The 13,055-nt window shown below is 34.6% G+C and overlaps 1 non-coding gene across 1 annotated transcript; it reads left to right on the forward strand.

The window, feature by feature from the left end:
- Positions 1 to 10,181: 10,181 nt before the first annotated feature.
- LOC113001573 (small nucleolar RNA R71) lies at positions 10,182 to 10,288 on the forward strand. Its single transcript, XR_003266967.1, has one exon. It is a non-coding gene; the product is annotated as a small nucleolar RNA R71 (small nucleolar RNA).
- The last annotated feature ends 2,767 nt before the right edge of the window (positions 10,289 to 13,055 follow it).

The raw sequence follows: 13,055 nt of genomic DNA on the forward strand, positions 1-13,055 counted from the left end.
TGCTTCCTTTCTTTTTGTCTTAAACACTTTTTTTTAGAACTACTTGTAGGTTGCTGCTATATTCTAAGTGCCTTGTTCATAAGGATGTTATAGATTTATTTTATTTGGCTTTGACAAAAAGAAAATTTTAAACTTAAAGAAAGTTATGCTCTCCAAATATAAATTATATTTTATTCTTGTAACTGCATACTGGTAAACTGTGCTTAGTTTTAAAATCAATATATACATATTAAACCTATGTATAAAAATATTGTTTATATATATACATATGTAAACAAAGCTCTTTAAAGGTTGAGACCATATTCCCACCAGCCACCAACCCTCTATTAGTCAAAACTATTGTTGATATGAAATGGAAAATGTATTTAGCTGATGAGCAATATTATTCCGCAAGTATGCATTCCATTCTTTATAGTATTAGTCTACTCTATATTATTCAATGGTCTATAGTTAACAAATGTTACATAAAAAAGTTAATGAACAATTATCTTCTCACTCTAAAAATGCCTTGAATGTGATTATTATTATTATTATATTCATCTTACATAGCTATTTTAAATTGAAAAAGGTGAAATTGCTCAGCGTATTTCCACTGAGGTAGTGGGGAACAATGATAGCATGAGTTAATCTTGACCATACATTATACAACCATATACCGATGGTTAAGATTATTTTGCTCTAATTTCCTTTCACAAAAATTTTGCTCTTTTTTTTTTCCATTTCAAATCTTAAATGTGTTAATTAAATTTCACTCTTATATGTATTTGCTTGGTCTTGGATTGTTCAGTTATAAATATTTATTTTTTTCATTGGTGATAAATAATATGTAACAATATATGTATTTGAGTTTTTTCATTTGATTTTGGGTCAATAAGCAAAGTTTTGTAACATACTTCTTGGCAATGAGAGTGATTCTTAATTACACACACACACATATATATATATATATATATATATATATATATATATGTAATTATCTGCAATTGGAAAGAATTTATTTTGTACTTTTGCTTCACCTAGTTGTTTTAGTTTGACGTATATCTTCTATTTTTATTACTTGAATTTTGCAAGAGAAGTTTACTACATCAACACCAACACTTTTATTTAATCTTGAAATAGACACACTATGGTATATGTTGTACTTTTTTTTCCTAATTGAGTTTTCAAGCATGCCTAATTGCTTAACTATTCCATATACTCATGCTTGATAGAATAATGATTGAATTTACAATGTTGATTTAGGCCTTCTGGGCTTCCTAGCCAAAGATTTGCACTATTGCTTTCTTCCTCAATTCACTCCAGTGTTCTACATACGAATCAGAGAGTATTCAAATGTATCTCTTCTTTATTGAATGTTCTCCAGATATTGATCATTTTATACAATAATAAACATTGATTCTTTCCTTTTTTGTCTTAAAGACAGTTGCAGTAGCACCTTATAATATGCCTGTGAACACTACAAATCATATTTACTAGCATATAATCACTGATATAATAATAGGCAAGAAGATATATAAATAAAGGAAGAAGAAAAGGAAACAAATTGCTTTATAAAATAATTTATGAAGCAAAAGAAAAAAATAGACAGATGAATTGAATATGTTGTATGTATTTTTTTTAATTTTTTTTAAAAAAAAGACATTCTAAGACAGTTATATGAAAAATCGTATTAGAATGTCTACATTCTAAGACAGTTTTTTGGAAAACCGTCTTAGAATCCTAAAATCATTTTATTTTTTTTGTTAAAAAAATATTCTAAGACGCCTCTCTAAAAAAACCATCTTAGATTATAAGTATTCTAAGACGGTTTTTTGGAAAACCGTCTTAGAATCCTAAGATTATTGTAATTTTTTTTGTTTAAAAAATTATATTAGAATTGTCTTAGAATGTGATCATTCTAAGATGGTTATTTTCTTGAGAACTGTCTTAAAATATGTAGATTTTCTAAGATGATTTTCTAAAAATCGTCATAGAAAGTTTTGGCTTTCTACGACATTGACTACAAAGACAGTTCAAAATCGTCTTTAAAAGTGTCTTAGAACCGATGTAAAATCATTTTTTTTTGCAGTAGTGTGAGGGTGGACACGCACAGGGCAGAACCAAAAATTTTTGTTAGGGGGGCAAAATTTTAAAGCATGAATCAATAATGATATATATTTTTTATATAAATTAATTCATGTATCAAATTAAAAGCAATTTAAAACCCAACATATCAATGGAAAAATGTATTTGAAAGCAATTAAAATTGTACCAAAAAATTAGAGTAAATACTCTTTTTCGTCCTTGAATTTGTTAAACGTTGACAATTAGGTCCCTAAAAGATTAAAAAAAAAATTATCCTCGAATGTGTGAAAAAATGCGACAAATCCATCCTACTGTTAAGTCTCATTTGTTAACTCAAATGGTCGTGCCTACATGGCACCTCTGGTAATGATGTGGCAACTAATGGTTCCCACATGTCATCCACGTGTTTGCCATGTGTCATCTATGTGACTGCCACATGTAAAAAAATTGACTTTTTAATTAGGCCTCTGATAGAGGTCATACCCGAATCAAATAAACATTAAAAATACAGTATCTAGAAAGTGATCCTAGGTCGTCACCCAATGAGCAATGGTCAACCAAACGTTCATAATAGATAGTAATAAAACAGTAACGAATTGGGGGGGGGGGTTGTTTGTCTTTGTAAATTAAACAGCAAGCAACAAAATATCAGAATTAAAACACGTTGTTTCCCCTTGATTCACAAGCAAGCCTCTTATCCTAGGTTACGAGAAATTATCCTTTATCAGTTCAACCACTTAATCCAACCCTAAATTAAATTACTAAGCGAAATTTAACATAAGGCATTCATTATGTGATTAAGCAACACATACACCAATTAATCATGAACAATCATTAAGCATGAACGTAAATTAAGCGCAGAGACAATTAATCAAGCACTAAGCATACATGAATTAATAGCAACAAATACAGAGTAATAATAAAACCTCAAATATAGCTGTGCTTGATCCTCAAGAGAAAACAAAGCTGGAGACTTAAGCCTTCCATTAATCACTAGAAAACGAAGAAAACTAGAATTACTCTTCCAAAACGAAAAAGAGACTAAAACGAATTGAGAGTAGCACTCTAAAACTAAAACGAATAAGAGAGAGAGAGAGAGCCCTAAAACTAGAACCTTGGTGCTGTTATATAGTTCTCAGCCCCAAAGCTTACAAATCTGTTTTAAGTTCAAGCCCATAAATAAAATAAAATCTAGATAAGATAAGATAAGATAAAATCTAGATGAAATAATATCTAGATGAAATAAAATCTAGATAAGATAAGATAAGATAAGATCTAGATGAAATAATATCTAGATGAGATAAAATCTAGATATGATAAGATAAAATCTAGATGAAATAATATCTAGATGAGATAAAATCTAGATAAGATAAGATTTGGTAGAATAAAATAGTCTGCTCTCTTCAAGTCCAAGCCCAATTCTAAATTCAAGCCCAATTGCTTATAATTCTCCTGAAATTAAATTAAAAACACAAAATTAGTCCAATAGGCCCAAATGATAAAACTGCATAATTAATTTGACAATTAAGGCTAATCAGTAATTAAAATGGTGACAAAAAGGGTTAAGAAATAGGAGAAAATGATGACACATCAAATCCCCTCACGCTTAGCTTTTTGCACTCTTGGGCAAAATATAAAAAAAAAACAAAGCAAGGGACAAATCCAGGGACATTAAAGAGAAACAGACACAACGACAATTGCATATTTCTCAATGAATCTCAAGGAATGAATAGAATGGGTAACATCCAACACGTAAAGAGTTAAAGAATCAAGGCCGTCATGAAAAACATCCAAGCATCTCAAACATGGCAAGATAGTCAATCAGCTCAAGAATGAAAAGTGATAAAGCCTCACAAGATATGCACTCTATCTCTCAAGTGTCTAGACTACTGTTTACTCTCAAATCACCCATGAAAACAAACACCACATAGGCTTGGCAAGACTCTAAAATTGACAACCACATCACAAACACATGTTCATGAGGATCAAAAGCTCTTTTAAGATTGTAATGGGGCCAAGGACAAGGTAGATGAAAGTATGAGATAGTAGCTAAAACCCAAAGGAATAGAGGAGCAATGGGGAATAAGTGGGAAGTAAGAAAAAGTAGTAAACCCCAAAACCAAAATTAAAAAGTAAACCCAAAACAAAATCAACCAAGCCCTTAAACCAATCCAAGTCTTCAAACCAAGACCTCATTTATTCAACTTCATTCTTTTTCTATTTTTTTGATTTTTTTTATTTTTTTTGAACGTGAACAGTAGCAATTGTAAGCATTTGAAAAATAAAGCAACGATTAGGTAATATATGTATATACATCAAGCATGGCCAAAATAAATCATCAAGCATGGCCAACAAAATACCCCCCTCACACTTATTCCCAAAACAATTCCAAAGCTCCAAAATTCCTTAAGGGTAGGGTGAAATCATGGTTTTTCACTTAAGGCTTGTAATGAGCTCAAAACAAAGAAAGGGGAACGTGGGCTCAAAGGGGCTATCAAAGGAATTAATTCAGGGTAGGCTCATTTGGCTAGAGGCTTATAAGAATAAAATGCCTAAATCATCTCCCAACATGCATGTGAAGCAAGAAGTATCAACAAGAGTCAAGCCAAGGCTATTGTGCAAGCAATCAATGGGGCAAAACACACCGAATAAAATAGATGATGATGGTTCAAATTCTCACCAAGGGTAAATTGTTGGATCGAGTGGCCTCAGAATAATTAAGAAGGGGGGGTTGAATTAATTATTCCTAAACCTTTATTAATTAAAAAATTACTCTTCTAAGGCTTTTACTAAATTGTTAAGAGAATGAGGAGTAGAAAAGAAACTTAACAGAAAGTAAAAGCGGAAATTAAATGCACAGCGGAAAGTAAAAGAGTAGGGAAGAAGGAAACAAACACACAAGAGTTTTTATATTGGTTCGGCAACAACCCGTGCCTACATTTAGTCCCCAAGCGACCTGCGGTGCTTGAGATTTCTTTCAACCTTGTAAAAATCCTATTACAAGCAAAGATCCACAAGGGATGTACCCTCCCTTGTTCTCTTTGAAACCCTAGTGGATGTACCCTCCACTAGAACTGATCCACAAGAGATGTACCCTCTCTTGTTCTCAGTCAAACCCAAGTAGATGTACCTTCTACTTGTACCACAAAGGATGTACCCTCCAATGTGTTAAGACAAAGATCTCATGTTGTTAAAACTTTGATACTTTGTGAGTGGGGATACAAAAGAATTCTTAGTCGGTTAGTCCTTTGAACACTTTTGTATAAGGGAATGGGAAGAATCAAAGGAATTCTTAGACTGTGTCATTTTGAATTCTTTGACAAGGGAGAAGGGAGACACAAAAGAATTCAGGCGGTTAGTCCTTTGTTCTTTTGGAAAAGGGAGAAGAGAGACACAAAAAGAATTCAGGCAGTTAGTCCTTGACGAATTCTTTTTGACAAAGGGAGAAGAGAATGAAAAGATGAATAACACAAGTTTTCAAGGTTTAGAAAACCAGAAAACTTCAGAAAGCTTTTGGTACAAAGAAGAAGAAGAAGTTCAAAAAGATTCAAGGCTTGTAAAGGATTGTATGAAATAAGTGTAAAAGTGTATTGAAAAGCAAATCAAAGCCTTGCTTTTATAGACTCTTCATGTCTGGCCAAGAGGACCATTTAGAAGAGTTACAACTTTTAGAAAAACTTAAAACCAATTTGAAAAAGTCAAAAACCTTTTGAAGAGTTACATCTTTTGATTTATTCAGAAACAGTCAGTGGTAATCGATTACCAAATAAGTGTAATCGATTACACAAAGCTTTTATGTGAAAGGATGTGACTCTTCACATTTGAATTTGAATTTCAACGTTCAAAGGCACTGGTAATCGATTACCAAAACATTGTAATCAATTACAGCATTTTGAAATTAATTGGAACATTGTAAATTCAATTTGAAAACTTTTTCAAAACAATTTTGCTACTGGTAATCGATTACAACAATCTGGTAATTGATTACCAGAGAGTAAAAACTCTTTAGTAAACATGTTTTGAGAAAAATCATGTGCTACTCAGTTTTTGAGAAAAACTTTTCATACTTATCTTGATTAAGCCTTCTCTTGATTCTTGAATCTTGAGTATTGAATCTTGATCTTGATTCTTGAGATCTTGAACCTTGAATCTTGACTCTTGACTCTAAACTTTTTTCTTGAGTCTTGAATTCTTCTTGATTCTCAACTTGAACTCTTGAATTGTTCTTGATTTACTTGAGTTGTTCTTTGATTGATCTTTGAGCTTTTTGTCATCACCTTTGTCATCATCTTTTGTTATGATCATTGTTATCATCAAAACACCTTTGAATCACTTTTGATTCACCCTGAAGCTTTGCTTCTACATAAATCTATCACTTTCAATTCGAACCTTCATAACTAACTTGACATGTAGAGAAAAACAAGGGTTTCAATTCACAAAATGCCAAGAAACTCCTATTTCAAAAATAATTACCCATTACCTATACATAACCCAAAATTCAAAGAGGAACATGCAATGTTGTACACAAACATAAAACCAAAATAACAAAATTAACCTAGAACCTAATAAACTTAAACTAGAAAACCTAATAGAATTAAACTAGAATACCCAACAAAATTAAAGAACAATCTTCTCCCCCCCCCCCCCCTCACACTTAAACAACACATTGTCCTCAATGTAGCACAATCATAAGATCAATAAAAATCAAAGCAATCAATAAAATTTGGACAAGTGCAATAAAAGTAAAGAAAGAGACAGAAGAAAGAAAACTGCCTAAGTCATGGCGGAAAAGAAGTAGGGTGAAGTAAGAAGATCTTTTGAGCAAGGACAACCCCCAATGCGTAATTGGATGCATCGTACATTAGCTCAAATGGGGCTGTCCAATCAGATGCCTGAATGATAGGGGTGATAGTCACTGCACGCTTGAGGCAATCAAAGCCTCCTTGCACCGGTCATCAAAATCAAACTCCACCTCCTTTTGCAGCAGATTGGATAGTGGAAGGGCCACTCTGCTAAAATCCTTGATAAAGCACCTATAAAATCCTTCATGACCAAGAAAAGAACGAACCTCTCGCACGCAAGAGGGGTAAGGCAATTGTGAAATAACATCTATTTTTCCAGGGTCTACCTTTATGCCCCTACTAGAAATGATATGCCCTAAAACTATACCTTGTTCTACCATGAAGTGACATTTTTCAAAATTCAGCACAAGGTTAGTTTCAATGCATCTATTAAGAACTCTATCCAGACTATCCAAACATGTATCAAAAGAGGATCCATAAACAGTAAAATCATCCATAAACACCTCTACGCAACTCTCTAAAAATCACTGAAAATGCTAAGCATACACCGCTGGAAGGAGCCAGGGACGTTGCATAGGCCAAAAGGCATCCTCCTATAGGCAAAAGTGCCAAAGGGACAAGTGAATGTGGTTTTTTCTTGATCCTCAGGAGCAATATGAATTTGTAGATAACCAGAAAAACCATCAAGAAAACAGTAATGGGACTTACCTGCCAAGCGCTCAAGCATTTGATCAATGAAAGACAAGGGAAAATGATCTTTTCTGGTTACCTGGTTCAGCCTCCTATAATCAATGCAGACTCGCCAGCTGTTCTGCATTCTTGTTGGGATAAGCTCATCCTTTTCATTCTTGACCACTGTGAGGTCTGCCTTCTTAGGAACCACTTGGACTGGACTCACCCATTGGCTGTCAGAAATGGGGTAGATGATTTCAGCTTGTAAGAGCTTGGTCACTTCCTTTTTCACCACATCTAGAATGACAGGGTTGAGTCGCCGCTGTGGTTGCCTCACTGGCTTAGCTCCATCCTCTAAAAGTATCATATGCATGCATGTAGATGGGCTAATACCAGGAATGTCTGCTAAAGTCCATCCAATGGCTTTCTTATGCTTTTTGAGAACTAGCAACAACTTCTCTTCTTGCTTAACATCAAGGGAGGCAGAGATGATCACTGGAAATTTTTTCTTGTCCTCCAAGTAAGCATATTTGAGGTTTGTTGGTAAGGGCTTCAACTCTGGTGTGGGTGGTGGCTGAACAGTAGGGGGAACCATGGTAGGAGAAGAAGAAGGTTCCTCAGTCTGTACCTCATAAAGCAAGTCAGAAGTATATGTACTTCCTGCAACATGGTTAGTGCATTCTGACTCTAAAAAATCAACATCAAGAGGTACAACACCTAGAAAATCAGAACCAGACTCAAATTCAGATTCATTCTCAGCATCAAAATCAGACACATGATCAAATTCAAACTCAGATTCAAATTCAATGCATAAGGAATGACAAGTATGCAGATCAGATAAAAATGGATGTTTCCTACCATAAAGAACATAATCAAAATCAAACATATAATTATTAATAATCTGATCAATTAGCTCAGCACAAAAAATAGAATGATCCTCAGATGGATGTTTCATGGCATCAAGAATGTTAAAATGAACAACAATATCACCAAATTCCATAGACAATGTGCCAGCATAAACATCTATCTTGGTTCGGGCTGTTTTCATAAAAGGCATGCCTAAAATAATTGGAACTGAACCATGGGAAAATCCCTCTTCCATATTAAGAACATAAAAATCAACAGGAAAAATAAGTTCACCAACCCGAATCAGCACATCCTCTATGAAACCTGCGGGGTAAGCAACACTTCTATTTGCCAAATGAATCACCACATCTGTAGATTGTAAAGGTCCAAGAGGTAAAGAATTGAAAATGGACAGAGGCATGACACTAACTGATGCTCCTAGATCTAGCATGACATTCTCAAATTTATTGTTCCCAATAATGCAAGGTATACAGAAAGTACCTGGGTCCTTACATTTCTCAGGAATGTGAAGAACAGATTTACCTATCAATGTTGACACATTTCTGCCCATGCTAATCCGTTCATTGCCTTTGAGCTTCCTTTTGTGGGTGCTCAACTCCTTTAGAAACTTGGCATATCTTCGAATCTGCTTGATGGCATCTAGCAGAGGTATGTTCACCTCTACTTTCCTGAAGGTCTCCAAGATCTCCTTTTCCGCTTCTTCCATCTTTTTGTTTGGAATTGCTCTAGGTGGGAATGGAAGAGGGATAGGAGGCTGCTGTAAGTCAGAATTACTAGAAGAAGGTCCACCTGCATGAAATTTTTTGTTAGGAAGCTTTCTCTTTTGTGCAACTATCTCATCCTCTTTTTCAGGTGTAGAATGAAGCTTGACAGGTTCAGGTGCAGGTGCTGCTACTGGTGGAGGCACTTGAATTTGGTTGCCAGACCTCAAGGTGATGGCATTCACATTTTTTGGATTCTGTACAGTTTGTGAAGGCAATTTGTTAGAATTTTGGGACTGAGCTTGGTTCAACTGAGTAGCCATCTGCCCCATCTGATTTGTCAGACTCTGAATGGAAGCTCTTGTCTCTTGCTGAAATTGCATATTCTGGATGGTCATTTGCCTCACAAACTCTTCTAAGGAAGGTTGAGGAGGAACATATGGCTTGTTGTCTTTGTTGTTGTTGTAGTTGCATTGGAGGAGGAACATATGGCTTGCTTGGACCAGCGACATTCTGCAAATGAGGGATAGACTATTGTTGTTGTGGAGGGCTTGTCCATCTCAGATTTGGATGATTCCTCCAACTTGGATTGTATCTGTTGCTTGAAAGGTCATAATTATTTTGTTGTTGTTGGTTTTGCTGCTGTGGAGGTCTATTATAAACGTTTGCAGCATAAGCTTCAGGTTGCTCATTGACTCCAGATTGCTGCATAGAAGGACAAAGATCTGAATGGTGATCTATAGAAGAACATAGACCACAGACTCTTGCAACAGGTGTAGATTTCTGATTCATGGCAAGCTGAGTTACTAGGTTGACCAAGGCATCAAGTTTTCTTTCAAGCTTTTTATTTTCAGTAGATGAAGATGAATCCATGGCCACCTCATGGACTCCTCTAAGAACAATAATATCATTTCTTGCATTGAATTGTTGGGAGTTGGAAGCCATCTTCTCAATCAAATTCCTAGCCTCAGCAGGGGTCATATCACCAAGAGCTCCACCACTGGCAGCATCAATCATACTCCTCTCCATGTTGCTAAGTCCCTCATAGAAATATTGAAGAAGAAGTTGCTCAGAAATCTGGTGGTGAGGGCAGCTTGCACATAATTTTTTGAATCTTTCCCAGTACTCATACAAGCTTTCTCCACTAAGTTGCTTGATGCCTGAAATGTCTTTTCTGATGGTAGTGGTCCTAGATGCAGGGAAGAATTTCTCCAAGAACACCCTCTTAAGGTCATCCCAGCTGAAAATAGACCTGGGAGCAAGGTAGTATAGCCAATCTTTTGCCACTCCCTCCAGAGAATGAGGAAAATCCTTTAGAAAAATATGATCTTCTTGGACATCTGGGGGCTTCATGGTGGAACAAACAATATGGAACTCCTTAAGATGCTTATGAGGATCTTCACCTGCAAGACCATGGAACTTGGGCAGCAAATGTATCAGTCCAATCTTGAGAACATATGGAACACCCTAATCAGGATATTGAATGCGCAAGTTTTCATAAGTGAAATCAGGTGCAGCCATCTCCCTAAGAGTCCTCTCACAAGGTGGAGGTTGAGCCATGTTCTCAGTATAAAAATTAGTAGTGGAATGTTCAAAATCAGAATCACCCTCAACAGAATGCTCACAATGCACAAAATGACCAGGATGCACATTATGTCTAACTAATCTATGAAAGGTTCTATCTATTTCAGGATCAAAGGGTTGTAAATCACCTGGATTGCCCCTAGTCATGCACTATATGCAGCAAATAATGTATTTCTCAACAAGCACCTAACAAGAGGGTAAAACTACAGCTATATTCAAACGATATCAAAATGAGCTGAAATTTTGTGAGGAACACCCTAAAATCATGAAAAGATAGCAAAAAAAAGTTCAAACAAAAATTCAAAGTCTAACTATGAAAGCTACCTAAGCAAAGTTTAGAAAAATAGAACAATAAAACTTGAAAAATAAAAAAAACTAGTAAACAAGAGATTTTGGCTAGTTAGAGACCTCAACCAAGCTCTGTTGGGTTGTTGTGAAATGGGAAATTTTTTTCTGCCCCAAATACATATATAATAATAGTTATTCTGATACCCGGAGCAAAAGTTATGGCCGTTTGAAGTTTTGCTAAACACAAGTTCTCAAATTTTTTTGAATCTCTCAAATCCAGCCACACCAAGTGTTCCTGGTATTTTTCACACAAAATATGAATCAAAAGAACCTATCACACAAAAATTAAGCCAAAAATAACAACCCTAACCATCAAAACAAAAATCGCCAATTAAATTGTAAATAGTCGTCGCTAATTCAGTCGCTAATGTAATGCTGTGTGAACAGTAACACAGAATCAGTCTCTAATTTCGTCGATAAGCATTATTCACAGTAAAACATAAAACTGAAACAAGGGAAACACTGAACAAGGGATACTACTAAATTGTAAAACAGGACATCAAATAAAACAGAACAACACACTAACACAACATACTAATACCACACTAACACGACACAAACACACTAAACAAAAGAAGTAAACGTAAAACAACTAAACATAAAACACGAATCACTAGCTATTATGAACCTTTGGACCACTGCTCCCCGGCAACGGCGCCAAATTTGATCGAGGCCGTACCCGAATCAAATAAACATTAAAAATGCAGTATCTAGGAAGTGATCCTAGATCGTCTCCCAACGAGCAATGGTCAACCAAACGTTCATAACAGATATTAATAAAACAGTAACGAATTAGGGGGGTTTGTTTATCTTTGTAAATTAAACAGCGAGCAACAAAATATCAGAATTAAAACACATTGTTTCCCCTTGATTCACAAGCAAGTCTCTTATCCTAGGTTACGAGAAATTATCCTTTATCAGTTCAACCACTTAATCCAACCCTAAATTAAATTACTAAGGGAAATTTAACATAAGGCATTCATTATGTGATTAAGTAACACATACACCAATTAATCATGAATGATCATTAAGCATGAACGTAAATTAAGCGCAGAGACAATTAATCAAGCACTAAGCATGCATGGATAATAGCAACAAATACAGAGTAATTGGTGAAAAGGAAAAACTAATCAGAATTCAATAGTAATAATAAAACCTCAAAGAGAGTTGTGCTTGATCCTTAAGAGAAAACAACGCTAGAGACTTAGCCTTCCATTAATAAGTAGAAAACGAAGAAAACTAGAATTACTCTTCCAAAACGAAAAAGAGACTAAAATGAATTGAGAGTAGCACTCTAAAACTAAAACAAAAGAGAGAGAGGGAGAGAGAAAGAGAGAGAGAGAGAGAGAGAGAGAGAGAGAGAGAGAGAGAGAGAGAGAGAGAGAGTCTAGATAAGCTAAGATAAGACAAAATCTAGATGAAATAATATCTAGATGAAATAAAATCTAGATAAGATAAGATAAGATTTAGATGAAATAATATCTAGATGAGATAAAATCTAGATAAGATAAGATTTGGTAGAATAAAATAGTCTGCTCTCTTCAAGTCCAAGCCCAATTCTGGATTCAAGCCCAATTGCTTATAATTCTCTTGAAATTAAATTAAAAACACAAAATTAGTCCAATAGGCCCAAATGATAAAACTGCATAATTAATTTGACAATTAAGGCTAATCAGTAATTAAAATGGTGACAAAAAGGGTTAAGAAATAAGAGAAAATGATGACACATCAACCTCTAAACTTGTCAACTTGTTGTTATTTTAATCTTTGAACTTAATCATTTACTAACATTTTGGTCCTTGAACTTAACACATTGTCATTTTAGTCCTTGAAAGCACTTTCGAAATTTTAATTAAGTCTCTTGTTGCATGAAATTATTAGCATAGACATTACCATATTTTTTCACTTCTATTCTTTCTACAGTTCTACCATTTAAATTATACTATAAATAGAAAACTAATTTATGAGTGATTACATCGCAATAGTAATTGCTAAATATAAGACATTACTAACAAGA

This window comes from Glycine max, chromosome 4, assembly GCF_000004515.6.
Source record: "Glycine max cultivar Williams 82 chromosome 4, Glycine_max_v4.0, whole genome shotgun sequence".
Classification (NCBI taxonomy): Eukaryota; Viridiplantae; Streptophyta; class Magnoliopsida; order Fabales; family Fabaceae; genus Glycine; species Glycine max.